At 39.6% G+C, this 13432-nt stretch overlaps 1 protein-coding gene across 1 annotated transcript in view; it reads right to left on the bottom strand.

The window, feature by feature from the left end:
• The window catches only part of LOC138853090 (KH domain-containing, RNA-binding, signal transduction-associated protein 3-like), a 248835-nt gene that overhangs the window by 33358 nt on the left and 202045 nt on the right, over window positions 1-13432 (bottom strand). The window lies entirely within an intron of this gene.

Genomic DNA, 13432 nt, shown 5'->3' with positions numbered 1-13432 from the left:
TCCTCTGAGGAGGTAATCAGGTTTGATCTAATAACAGGGGAATATATAATTAGAACTGTCTCAGGGTAGCTCTTAGCTTTAGTTAAAATAGCTAGTAGCTTTATTTAAAACAGTTCTTAGCTTTAGTTAAAATAGATCTTAGTTTTAGTTAAATCAGCTCTTAGCTTTAATTAAAATAGCTCTTAGCTTTACTTTAACCAGCTCTTAGCACTAGTTAACATATTCTCAATCCATCTTCCAATCATTGTAATTTTAATTATTGAAAAACAGTGGGCTATAATAATAATAATAATAATAATAATAATAATAATAATAATAATAATAATAATAATAATAACAGCAATAATAATAATATTAATAATGATAATAATAATAATAATAATAATAATAATAATAATAATAATAATAATAATATTAATAATGATAATAATAATAATAATAATAATAATAATAATAATAATAATAATAATAATAATAATAATAACAGCAATAATAATAATAATAATAATGATAATAATAATAATAATAATAATAATAATAATAATAATAATAATAATAATAATAATAATAATAATATTAATAATGATAATAATAATAACAATAATAATATTAATAATGATAATAATAATAACAATAATAATATTAATAATGATAATAATAATAATAATAATAGTCTTTACTTCAGAGCCTGAAATAAATACGCATCATGGAGTTAGTTCCTTCAGGCATATTACGCAAATATGAAAAGCCTCAGTTCATCGTATTAAATCTATTGCTTGTTGGATCTATTCTTTCATAACTAAGTTATTATCTTTTGCCGCGGAGCTGGAGTAACCCGGATACTGTGAAATTACTGAGCTTCACGAATTATTTTAGAATGAATGCAGCAATGCGCTTCTCTTGGTGGATTTGATGGCCAGAAAAACACACGGATTGCTGTTAAGAACGGCCATGTTTAGTCCAGCTGCATGTATGCAAGGGTCATGTGAACGCTGCATCCCAGACGTCTACCTTAACAGTCACTTGCAGAAGCTAGGCACTGACTGAATCAGTTACCCGCACAAGCCAGGCATCGACTGCACAAGCCAGACATCAACTGCATCAGTTACCTGCATAAGCCAGGCATCGACTGCACAAGCCAGACATCAACTGCATCAGTTACCTGCATAAGCCAGGCATCGACTGCACAAGCCAGACATCGACTGCACCAGTTACCTGCGCAAGCCAGACATCGACTGCACCAGTTACCTACACATTCAGGCCATCGAGTACAACAATATGGAGCCAATCATGGTAGTGACGCAGTGTGTAGTGGCCTTTTGATCCTTGTGTTGGCTAAAGTCTTGTGAAGGTTGTTCATGCTTTGTGTTGACAAACGTATTTGTGGTGTGTGCCTTGTGTGGAATATTTTTTTTTTCGTAGTATGTGCTGAGGAGCTTTTGTAGTGTGTTGGATAGTGTTTGTGGTGTGTTTTATAGTGTTTGTTGTGTTTTCTAGAGAGTATGTGTTGAGGAGTGTTTGTAACGTCTTGAATTCAGTTTGTGGCGTTCAAGAGATGTTGTTCTGAGCATTAGAGTGTGTTTGTTGTGTGCTTGTTGTGTGTTTGTTGAGGAATGCTGTGGTGTGTGGTAAGACACATATGCAACAGTTAGACAACTTTATTCCGAAACGTTTCGCCTACACAGTAGGCTTCTTCAGTCGAATACAGAAAGTAGGCAGGAACAGTAGAGATGTGAAGACGATGTAATCAGTCCATCACCCTTAAAGTCGTAGAATTTGAGGTTGTCAGTCCCTCGGCCTGGAGAAGTTCAGTTCCATAGTCAGGAACTGACTATGGAACTGAACTTCTCCAGGCCGAGGGACTGACAACCTCAAATTCTACGACTTTAAGGGTGATGGACTGATTACATCGTCTTCACATCTCTACTGTTCCTGCCTACTTTCTGTATTCAACTGAAGAAGCCTACTGTGTAGGCGAAACGTTTCGGAATAAAGTTGTCTAACTGTTGCATATGTGTCTTACCTAACAACCTGTCGGTATTGTATACCATTTTGATGTTCATGCTGTGGTGTGTTTACGAGTGTTTGTGGCGCGTGTTGAAGACTGTTTGTGGTATGCGCTTAGTGTCTGATTGTTCGATTTTTTACCCATAAAGCTATTATAGCCGACTCAAAACTTTTGCATTTATATATAAATTTTATACCATATTATAATGGAGAGCAACTTTCCTGCTAAAACTGTGTAGACGGTACTTGAAATAGTTGAAAATTTCCTGACATGTCAGGTAGCAACACAGTGTTTCTTTACATGTGTCAGGAAGCAACATTGTTTCTCTTGACATGTGTCAGGAAGCAACACAGTGTTTCTTGACACGTGTCAGGAAGCAACACAGTGTTTCTTGACACGTGTCAGGAAGCAACACAGTGTTTCTTGACACGTGTCAGGAAGCAACACAGTGTTTCTTGACACGTGTCAGGAAGCAACACAGTGTTTCTTAACACGTGTCTTTTACATGTTAACCCTCATCTTGCCTCCAGTTATTCCAGTAATTAAATTTTATCCTCATTATCCTGTGAAAGAGTGGAAGCAGCATTTGCCAGTTTTTTTATATAAACATCAGGAGTAGTTTATAATAATAATAATAATAATAATAATAATAATAATAATAATAATAATAATAATAATAATAATAATAATCTTTATTTCTACAAGTACATGTACAATGCTTAAAGACCATAGCTGACATCAATGATATACTACTATATAAAAGCCCTTTGTTATGCAGAGCATTTCGGTGCACATTAAGTCAGTTTTATCCCAGGATGCGACCCGTACCAGTCGACTAACACCCAGGTAACTATTTTACTACTAGGTGAACAGGGACAACAAGTTTCTTAAGGCAACACACGTCCTAATGTTTCCACCCGTACCTGGAATCGAACCACGGACTACAATGTGAGCTAAGTGCGCTAGCAACCGAGCTGCGGGACAAGCTATCACTAATAACACAAATGCACAGTTATGTTGGGAGAAAGTTTTGCCTTCAGGCCTTCTCTACTATTCTCTCCCCACTTGTTGTTTGACCATGGCCCAGCACTGGCCGAACGTCATTATAAAGGTCCTCTCCTAAATGCGGTTTTTTGGTGAATTGTGAATAAGTATTAAGTTTGTGTGTGTGTGTGTTCATGCACATATTTTTCTGTATGGAATTAACAATCTGTCATCAGAATAACATATGTACGTATCTTTCTGTTTGTTCTGCAGTAATACTTGGCTTTTGTTTGACCTTGTATACCTAAGTTTTGAAATAAAGTTTGGTATAAATTATAACAGGGCACTTTTTTTAATTCAAGATGATTATAATAATAATAATAATAATAATAATAATAATAATAATAATAATAATAATAATAATAATAATAATAATAATAATAATTCTTACAATGCGTAAAACACATCCTTGTCAGTATTCTTTTAATAACGTCAACTTTTCCACAAAATCTGTCTGTGATAGATGCTTTCGGAAATAGTAATCCTCTTATATACGTAACTCGAGGCCGGCCCAACGTAACCTTCAGAGCTGGAGTTGCTATTGAACCCACAGTAGAATGCTTGACTGCATGGTCACCGTCCTAGTGAAGTCTAGCTCAGGCTGACAGATTTCATTACCTCGTGTTTACATTCCGTCCTGTGTAATTGAATATGAGAAGAAAACCCATCCGGCGTGACGGGAGAGTTAAATAAACACAACTTCTGCTCAAACTTTGAAAAATGTCGTATAGATCAGGGGAGTTGTATTTACTTTTTTTTTTTTTAGAAATAGTTACATTGTCAGCTATAGACGTCACTCAATAGCTCTCGATAGTGAGTCGATGCTAAAAACTGTAGAAGGTAGACGGTAGCATACTGTAGACACCATATCCCTCGTGTGTACTTGCAGAAGACCAAGACGATATACTTATCAATGACCTAGAAACTAGGCTTTAAAACTAGTTTTAAAACAGAACTATAGGTTTTGAGTTTCCAAGTGAATGAAAGTAAGGTTTTTGGGTCTACTCCTGTGCCAAATCGTTACTGTTAATTTTTTTTCAAAATACATATTCATATCACAAGATTTTTTCCTCAGGATATCGCCCATGATAAGCCCAAGATTAGTCGTAATGAGCAACTGGCAAGAAATAAAAAGAATGTGATAGCCACTAAGCCACGGAGATTACAATAGAATTATCTTTTAAAGAGCACTACTGTGACTTGATTGTGTCTACCTCATCCCACAGCCCGGTAGCTCTCGTGGTACACCTTTTCTCACACCCCTCAATGTTTAGATTTAACCCATAAATATAATAAATCTACGTGGATCTCCATCTTTTTTGAATTGTGTTGAAGATTTTTTTCTCAGACATATATTCAGAGTTTTGAATACTTGCAGAGCATCTGTCGCAACTGCATTTTTAAAAAAAGGTGGATCTCCGTGATGCCCTGACGACAACACCGAAGACTGACGTCGCACAACTCAAAATTATTGTCCCAATAAAAGATTATTCGCCAGTTTGTGTCTTTTCTTTACTAAAGTGTGAGGCAGTATGGTGCCGAGAAACTTGAAGAATTATTAAAAAAAAAAATAGGTGTAGATAAGAGTATATATTACGATTTACTCAGACTACAACACTGACCGTAAAAACAACATATGTGGAAGTAGACAACGGCAAAAACCGAAAAACGGCAATACAGGTTAGATAAGGTTCTTCAGGAAACAGAACAATTGTTTCCTGACGCGGATCTTAGTCAGATGATGACCCGCCGTTGGAGCTTTTGGTCATCTGACCGAGGCCTTCCGCTGGCTTCCCGATCCACTCCTTCAATAATTATGATCACAGTTATAACCACTTAGTTTTTTTTCGGAAATACAGACACTGGTAGCTATGAGTCCATTTAATACTTGATAAAGTCCACCACTGGGCTAAACGTTATTTTAAAAGTAATCTCTACCACCAGTGTCTTTATTTCCAACAGTAGTGGAGACTATTGTTCTTGTTAAGTGGAAAGTGATTACAAAAAACTTGTAGATGACTTGTAGTTGGTGTCGTTATCTTACTGTAACCTATATGACCTACTGGAAGAGCGCTGGATTCGTACACCATATATATATATATATATATATATATATATATATATATATATATATATATATATATATATATATATATATATATATATATATATATATATATATATATATATATATATATATATATATAATATTTATCTTTTTATGTATTCAAGCAATATCTGGCGAGGATGGCACCCGGTGTGTCCTCAAGAGTCGACAACACACGACCCAAATATGTAAATCCGGTTATACCCTCAGCCTCCTTGGCGACAGTAGAAAAATTTTTCCTGTCTCTGGTCTTTTTCCTCCCCTTTGACCCCTAAGGGTTAAGCAGTCTCTCCCATGAATGTAATAATAGTAATAATAATAATAATAATAATAATAATAATAATAATAATAATAAAAATAATAATAATAACAGTAATAATAATCTCCATGAGGAAGTGGGACAGAATTCTTCCTCCGTAAGTCATGCGTGTCGTAAGAGGCGACTAAAATGCCGGGAGAAAAAGGCTAGTAACCTCTTCTCCTGTATACATTACCTGATTGCCTTTCATTCCCCAGATGTATGACTTACACGGGTTTCAAGTTTTACCACCACCACCACTACTACTACTACTACTACTACTACTACTACTACTACTACTACTAATAATAATAATAATAATAATAATAATAATAATAATCTAAACTATGTGCAAAGGCTAATCTCTGATTTTTTTTACCATACCGGCCATCTTCCACCGAGGTAAGGTGACTCAGAAAGGAAGAAGCACATTCACTGTCATTCATTCAATTGCTGTCTTGTCAGAAGCGTTCTGACATCACGGTTCAAATGATCCTCTGAACTACAGCATCCCTTACCCATCCTTCAGAGTGCAGGCACTGTACTTCCCACCCCCACTCCTCCTTCAGAGTGCAATCACTGTACTTCCCACCACCAGGACTCAGGTCCGGCTAACAGGACCTGAGTCCTGGGGTTGCTCAAACCTCCAACACTTAAAATTTCCTTTATTCCTCTCCTTCCAGTTCTTCCTGAGATTACCCATACCCCTCTTTCCCTAAACCCCAGATCTATATACACTGTGAGTCACCCTATTTTGCCCCATCTTCTCCCAATGCCCAGACCACGTCAATAACCCCTTCTCAGCTCTCTGAATTATACTTTCAGTAACCCCCACACCTTCTAATCTCCACGTTCCAAATTCTCTGCATAATTTTCACTTTACACGTCGCCCTCAAGCACGACATTTCCACTGCTTGAACTATATAAAAGATGAAGAGATTCAGTCTTGCAAAAAAATCGTATTAGAAGTGCTGGAAAGGGGAAGAAACTTGTTGTTTACCTTCATCGAAGTAAGATTTTGCATGGAGTGACTCAAAGAAGCTCTTGGAAACAAGGAGATCAAGAAAGGTCTCTAGGCGAGGAAGGTCGAGGGAGTTCTTGCGATAAGGAAAGTCAGGAAAGCTCTTGGAATGAGAAAGGACGAGGGCGTTCTTAGGATGAGGAAAGTCAGGAAAGCTCTTGGAATGAGAAAGGTCGAGGGAGTTCTTGGGTTGAAGAAAGTTAAAAAAAACTCCTTTAATGAGAAAGGTCGAAGGATCTCTTCGGATGATTAAAGTCAGGAAAGCTTTTGGAATGAGAAAGGTCGAGGAAGCTCTTGGGATGAGGAAAGTCAGAAAAACTCCTTTAATGAGAAAGGTCGAGGGAGCTCTTGGGATGAAGAAAGTCAGGAAAGCTCTTGGAATGAGAAAGTCGAGGGAGCTCTTGGGATGAGAACGACCGACTAAACTCTTGAAGTAAACATAACGAGGAAGCAGGAAGGAAGCCCAGATGAAAGAAGAAAGAAATTGAAGTTTTTTGGAAAAGATGAGAGTTGTTGAGAAGGCATAAAGGAAGAGGAACTAGGGAGCTGAGAATTAAAATGAGGAATGTGAAGGAGGGATTTGAAGAAGGGGGAAATGAAGAGGACAAAGGAGAGATATGAGTAAGAAAACGAAGATGAGAAAGAAGGAGAGATAGGACAAAAAATGGAGAACAAAGCCTCGAAGATAAGACGGTACAAGAGCGAAGATAACGTAGCAAGATACTAGAAGGACAAGTGAAAGAAATGAGAGAAATTGAAAACGGGAAGAAGAAATTAAAAAAAAGAAAGAGGAGGAAATGTGAAGGGTTAATGAGGTGAAAAGGATAGGGTGGAAAGTGGCTTAACTAGGAGAAAAATGAGGTGCAGTAGAAAAACAAGTGAGGGGTAAGAGGTGAGGTGAGGTGAAGTGGTGGGAAAGGAGGAGAGGAGCGAGAAGAGGAGAGTTGTGGGGAGAGAGATGAGGGAAAGTGGAGAGTTGTGGGAGAAAAAGTATGAGAAAGGAGAGGCGAAAACAACAATAACTAGGGGTGGAGAGAAAGGGATAAACGAAGACAAGTGAAAAGGGAAGGGAAGAGAAGGGAAGGGTAAGGAAGCGAAAGGAAAGGAAGGGAAGGGAAAAGAAGGGAAGGTGTGGATTAAGGGAGTTACGAGATGTTAATCTACCATACAAGGGGAAACAGGACACGACGACAGCCACGATGACAGCCACGACGACAATCATGCAGACAGCTACGACGAAAATCATGCAGACAGCCACGACGACAATCATTCAGGCAGCCACGACGACAGCAACACACAGCCACGTAGTGAACACCTCAGAAATTACTGACAGCGGCTGTGATAACCACGACAACGTACAGTGATAATGATGACGATGATTGACGATGACAACGACAATGTGTTGCGCTGACGAAGACGATTTTAATGACCACGACAACTTACAATGATAATGACGCGCACTAGTTCAGTATAAAACAGAAAATTTAAAGGTTTATTATGTACACATTCCTCTTAATTTCTTCTCCCTCTCAATTGTACCCACTCCCCTCACTCTCATTCTCCACCCTCTCTCTCATTTATAAACCCCTCACTCCCACTCCCCCTCACTCTCACCCTCTACCCTCTCTCCTAGTTATAAACTCCTTACTCTTACTCCTTACCCCTCTCTCTCAGTTACATAACCCTCATCCGCGTAATTTCTACCCCTTCTTCAACTCCAACCCCTCACTTTCCATTCTTACCCCTCTTCCAGTTCAAGTCCCCCACCCCTCACCTCCTACCCCTTCACAAGAGGCGTAACTCGCCTTCACGTCTGGTCTCCAGAATCATTATTTTCCCCCCTCACTCTTCCTGTTTACTCCTGGGTTTGCACATGAGTCGTCCTTCCGCGGAACTTTACTCTAACAACTCTCACTTCCCCATAACAATACTCTTGACGCATCTACGGCGCGTACATAGCGCGTACTGCGTATTTGAAAGTTTGTACTCCCGCAGGAAACGCAACAGGAGGCTCGAGGGTCAACAGGGAAGTCATAATGTAGTTTGGCACTCAACAGTGAACCCATACGTTAGTTTAGAAGCCAACAGGGAACCCGAAAGTGAGGATTGGAGCTAACAGGAAACCCACAAGTCAGTTTAGGAACCAGTAGGGAACCTACAAGTCAGTGCAGGAATCAGTAGGGAACCCACAAGTCAGTGCAGGAACCAGTAGGGAACCCACAAGTCAGGAGGGAACCCACAATTCAGTTTAGGAACTAGCAGGGAACCCACGAGTCCTTTTACGAACCAGCAGGAACCCACAAGTCAGCAGAGAACCCACAAGTCAGTTTACGAACCAGCAGGGAACCCACAAGTCAGTGTAGGAACCAGCAGGAAACCCACAGGGAATCCACTTATGTCTTAACATGAAAAACCTCATTTCGTCGCGGTAAAAGTAACCCTTACACGTTTAGAACTTCCCCATGGATATAATAATAATAATAATAATAATAATAATAATAATAATAATAATAATAATAATAATAATAATAATAATAATAATAATAAATATGTGTTGTGTGGCGTTCAGAATGTAGGGTAGAGGAAATAATATGTTTTATTTTGTCAAGTGTAATATTCTCCACGTAATGGGTAATAAATCTTAATTATGGGTTGTTGCGGCCCCTGCCAAACTAGCGGTTAAATAGTTAACCTGCCGGCCGGCAGTACCACTGGGTGCGTCATCAAACCCAATGTGGGGGCTGCTGAGCCGGCCTTAGAGCAGTAAGAGCCTGAGTGCCTCACGGTACACACCTAAGCAGTAGGTACCTGACCACCGAAGGGTACACGTCTACTGGCTTTAGTAACAGTATGTACCAGAGCGCCTCGCTGTACACACCTAAGCAGTAGGTACCTGACCACCGAAGGGTACACGTCTACTGGCTTTAGTAACAGTATGTACCAGAGCGCCTCGCTGTACACACCTAAGCAGTAGGTACCTGACCACCGAAGGGTACACGTCTACTGGCTTTAGTAACAGTATGTACCAGAGCGCCTCGCTGTACACACCTAAGCAGTAGGTACCTGACCACCGAAGGGTACACGTCTACTGGCTTCAACATTAAGTACCTGAACTCCTCAGGGTACACGTCTATGCAGTAGGTACCTGACCACCGAATCGTACCTATCTACTGGCGTTAGAAGAACCGCTCACCGCAGCTCACTGAGTCTGTTGGCCTCAGTTACTTGACGGCCGCATTCAGTGAGCTTGCAGCATGGTGTTCGGCTAGCGGTGTGTCAACCGCCTTTGGAGAGGATTTACTGGACTACCGGTGATGTCTGTGGACTCACCGTCTACGTTGATCAACTGTGGGCCGGAGTCGTCAGATGCTGTTTAGTGGGACATTACATGAAGAAAAGGTTGGAGTGTTACACTGAACTGGGCCAGGACCGTAGTGTGACACTGAGGGACGTACGATGGAGTGGAACACTGAGATATGCATAGGACCGTAGTGGAACACTGAGATGAAAAGGGTGTCGTGGGACACTGAAGATGGCCTGGTTGTAGTGTACACTGAACAGTGTCGTGTGACTGACTTCGTGTCGTGAGAGGCAGTTGATTGTAATTTATTATTATAAAAATGTTATTTATAATTTATTGTTTTAGCATAGAGATATATATATATAGTGACAGTAGTGTCAAGAGTTGTACCCTGTGTAGGGTTATTAATTATATTTTAGTAAAATGCTGATTATAATTTATTATAGTAACATGTACATATTATTATTATATCATAGTTCAAATACCTCTAGACCAAAGATAGTTGATTTTTATATATTAAAGATTAATTTATATTAATGTGTGTATTTATGTATCCCGAACTCTTTATTACAAAAGGAGTAAATCTTAACATCTTCATTTAAAAATTACTTTTTTGTAATATATGGGGGCCTGTCCGGGAGGATAATGATTATCTAGAATGATTTCTGGACGATCATATCCGGGATGACGGTTCGGGATACATATTACATTGATCTTTGTGTGTCGGTCCTTTTGTGGTGGGGGTGTTGCGGCCCCTGCCAAACTAGCGGTTAAATAGTTAACCTGCCGGCCGGCAGTACCACTGGGTGCGTCATCAAACCCAATGTGGGGGCTGCTGAGCCGGCCTTAGAGCAGTAAGAGCCTGAGTGCCTCACGGTACACACCTAAGCAGTAGGTACCTGACCACCGAAGGGTACACGTCTACTGGCTTTAGTAACAGTATGTACCAGAGCGCCTCGCTGTACACACCTAAGCAGTAGGTACCTGACCACCGAAGGGTACACGTCTACTGGCTTTAGTAACAGTATGTACCAGAGCGCCTCGCTGTACACACCTAAGCAGTAGGTACCTGACCACCGAAGGGTACACGTCTACTGGCTTTAGTAACAGTATGTACCAGAGCGCCTCGCTGTACACACCTAAGCAGTAGGTACCTGACCACCGAAGGGTACACGTCTACTGGCTTCAACATTAAGTACCTGAACTCCTCAGGGTACACGTCTATGCAGTAGGTACCTGACCACCGAATCGTACCTATCTACTGGCGTTAGAAGAACCGCTCACCGCAGCTCACTGAGTCTGTTGGCCTCAGTTACTTGACGGCCGCATTCAGTGAGCTTGCAGCATGGTGTTCGGCTAGCGGTGTGTCAACCGCCTTTGGAGAGGATTTACTGGACTACCGGTGATGTCTGTGGACTCACCGTCTACGTTGATCAACTGTGGGCCGGAGTCGTCAGATGCTGTTTAGTGGGACATTACATGAAGAAAAGGTTGGAGTGTTACACTGAACTGGGCCAGGACCGTAGTGTGACACTGAGGGACGTACGATGGAGTGGAACACTGAGATATGCATAGGACCGTAGTGGAACACTGAGATGAAAAGGGTGTCGTGGGACACTGAAGATGGCCTGGTTGTAGTGTACACTGAACAGTGTCGTGTGACTGACTTCGTGTCGTGAGAGGCAGTTGATTGTAATTTATTATTATAAAAATGTTATTTATAATTTATTGTTTTAGCATAGAGATATATATATATAGTGACAGTAGTGTCAAGAGTTGTACCCTGTGTAGGGTTATTAATTATATTTTAGTAAAATGCTGATTATAATTTATTATAGTAACATGTACATATTATTATTATATCATAGTTCAAATACCTCTAGACCAAAGATAGTTGATTTTTATATATTAAAGATTAATTTATATTAATGTGTGTATTTATGTATCCCGAACTCTTTATTACAAAAGGAGTAAATCTTAACATCTTCATTTAAAAATTACTTTTTTGTAATATGGGTAATATATTTTTGTGCTGTAATAGATCCGTGAACAAGACAAAGTAAAATATATATTAGAAATGAATTTGCATTTATATCTGTATTTAAAACTGATGTAAATATGTATAAATACGGTACTTAGATCTCAGTTTATACTGGTATTTAATGTAGCTACAAATGCTGATATAAATGCCAGTTGGTCTGCAAAGTTAGGCACCTGAGTACGATTACCTGGCTGGGTGAGACACAGGAGCAAGTCTCCTAACACCTGTTGAACTTGCTCATCTTAGTGTAGTCGACTGTTGTGGGTGGCATCCTGGAGGGTGGCTGTGTACCTTATACAGGGCTGGACACTGTAATTAGTTTGAGGTCAAATAACAGCTCGTAGCCTTGACAAAAAAAACTGAAAGACTGCAAATCACCCAGAATAAAATGGTAAGATTCATCCTGGACCTGGGACCAAGAGAACATGTAGGCCAGTATGAATTACCACAGCTGTATATGCTGAATGTTGAAGACAGAGTAAAATAACTGAAGTTAAATCAATTTCATAAAATTGCTCACAGTGTCCAGAATATATTGCTGCCAATTTTGTCAAGGTTGAGAACCAAAGCAATCATAGTACTAGGGGGAGAGAGCACAACTTTGTAGTACCCACAGTCAGTGGCCAGGCTTCAAATACCTTTTATTGCACAACAATAAAGGAATGGAACAGACTGCCTGCACATGTCAAAGTCAGTCATAACATGAACCAGTTCAAGAAGAGAGCCAAAAGATACCTAATGAATGTAGCGACAGAAAGGGAGGAGAATTATTTTTATTTTTTTAGCTGACACACATGTAAATATAAACAACTCATGTTATCTTATTCCTAGTATATCTCCTTTATAGTACAATAATGAGGTATTAAAAGGACCCCAATGGAAATAAGTCACTTTGTCTGATCTTTAGGTTATCCTAGATTCGCTACACATATAGTGAAAATAATAACTCTTAGCCTGTAAATTCAACTGTGTAACAAAAATATACAACCTCAGAGGTACACAAATGACTCATGGTCAGGAATTTAAGTATTTGTTCAGGACTTGGTCGCAGTGACGATCTCAAGATTCGTTAACATTTAGGTGGTCAACCTCTGAATAATTATGAATATAAATAATGGATAATGAAAATATACACTTGTGAAACCTCATCATCAGTTCGCTTAAAAACAGCAAAGAAGAGAACCGACTTTTCTCCTTGCTTTCAAACTGACACAAGCCAGCTTGAGTATCACCTTTCTCCTTGCTTTCAAACTGACACAAGCCAGCTTGAGTATCACCTTTCTCTTTGCTTTCAAACTGACACAAGCCAGCTTGAGTATCACCTTTCTCCTTGCTTTCAAACTGACACAAGCCAGCTTGAGTATCACCTTTCTCCTTGCTTTCAAACTGACACAAGCCAGCTTGAGTATCACCTTTCTCCTTGCTTTCAAACTGACACAAGCCAGCTTGAGTATCACCTTTCTCCTTGCTTTCAAACTGACACAAGCCAGCTTGAGTATCACCTTTCTCCTTGCTTTCAAACTGACACAAGCCAGCTTGAGTATCTCCTTTCTCCTTGCTTTCAAACTGACACAAGCCAGCTTGGGTATCACCTTTCTCCTTGCTTTCAAAC

This window comes from Cherax quadricarinatus, chromosome 22 (genome assembly GCF_038502225.1).
Source record: "Cherax quadricarinatus isolate ZL_2023a chromosome 22, ASM3850222v1, whole genome shotgun sequence".
NCBI classification, from domain to species: Eukaryota; Metazoa; Arthropoda; class Malacostraca; order Decapoda; family Parastacidae; genus Cherax; species Cherax quadricarinatus.
Note: the sequence above shows the minus strand (reverse complement) of the source record. Positions and strands in the feature narration are given on the sequence as shown.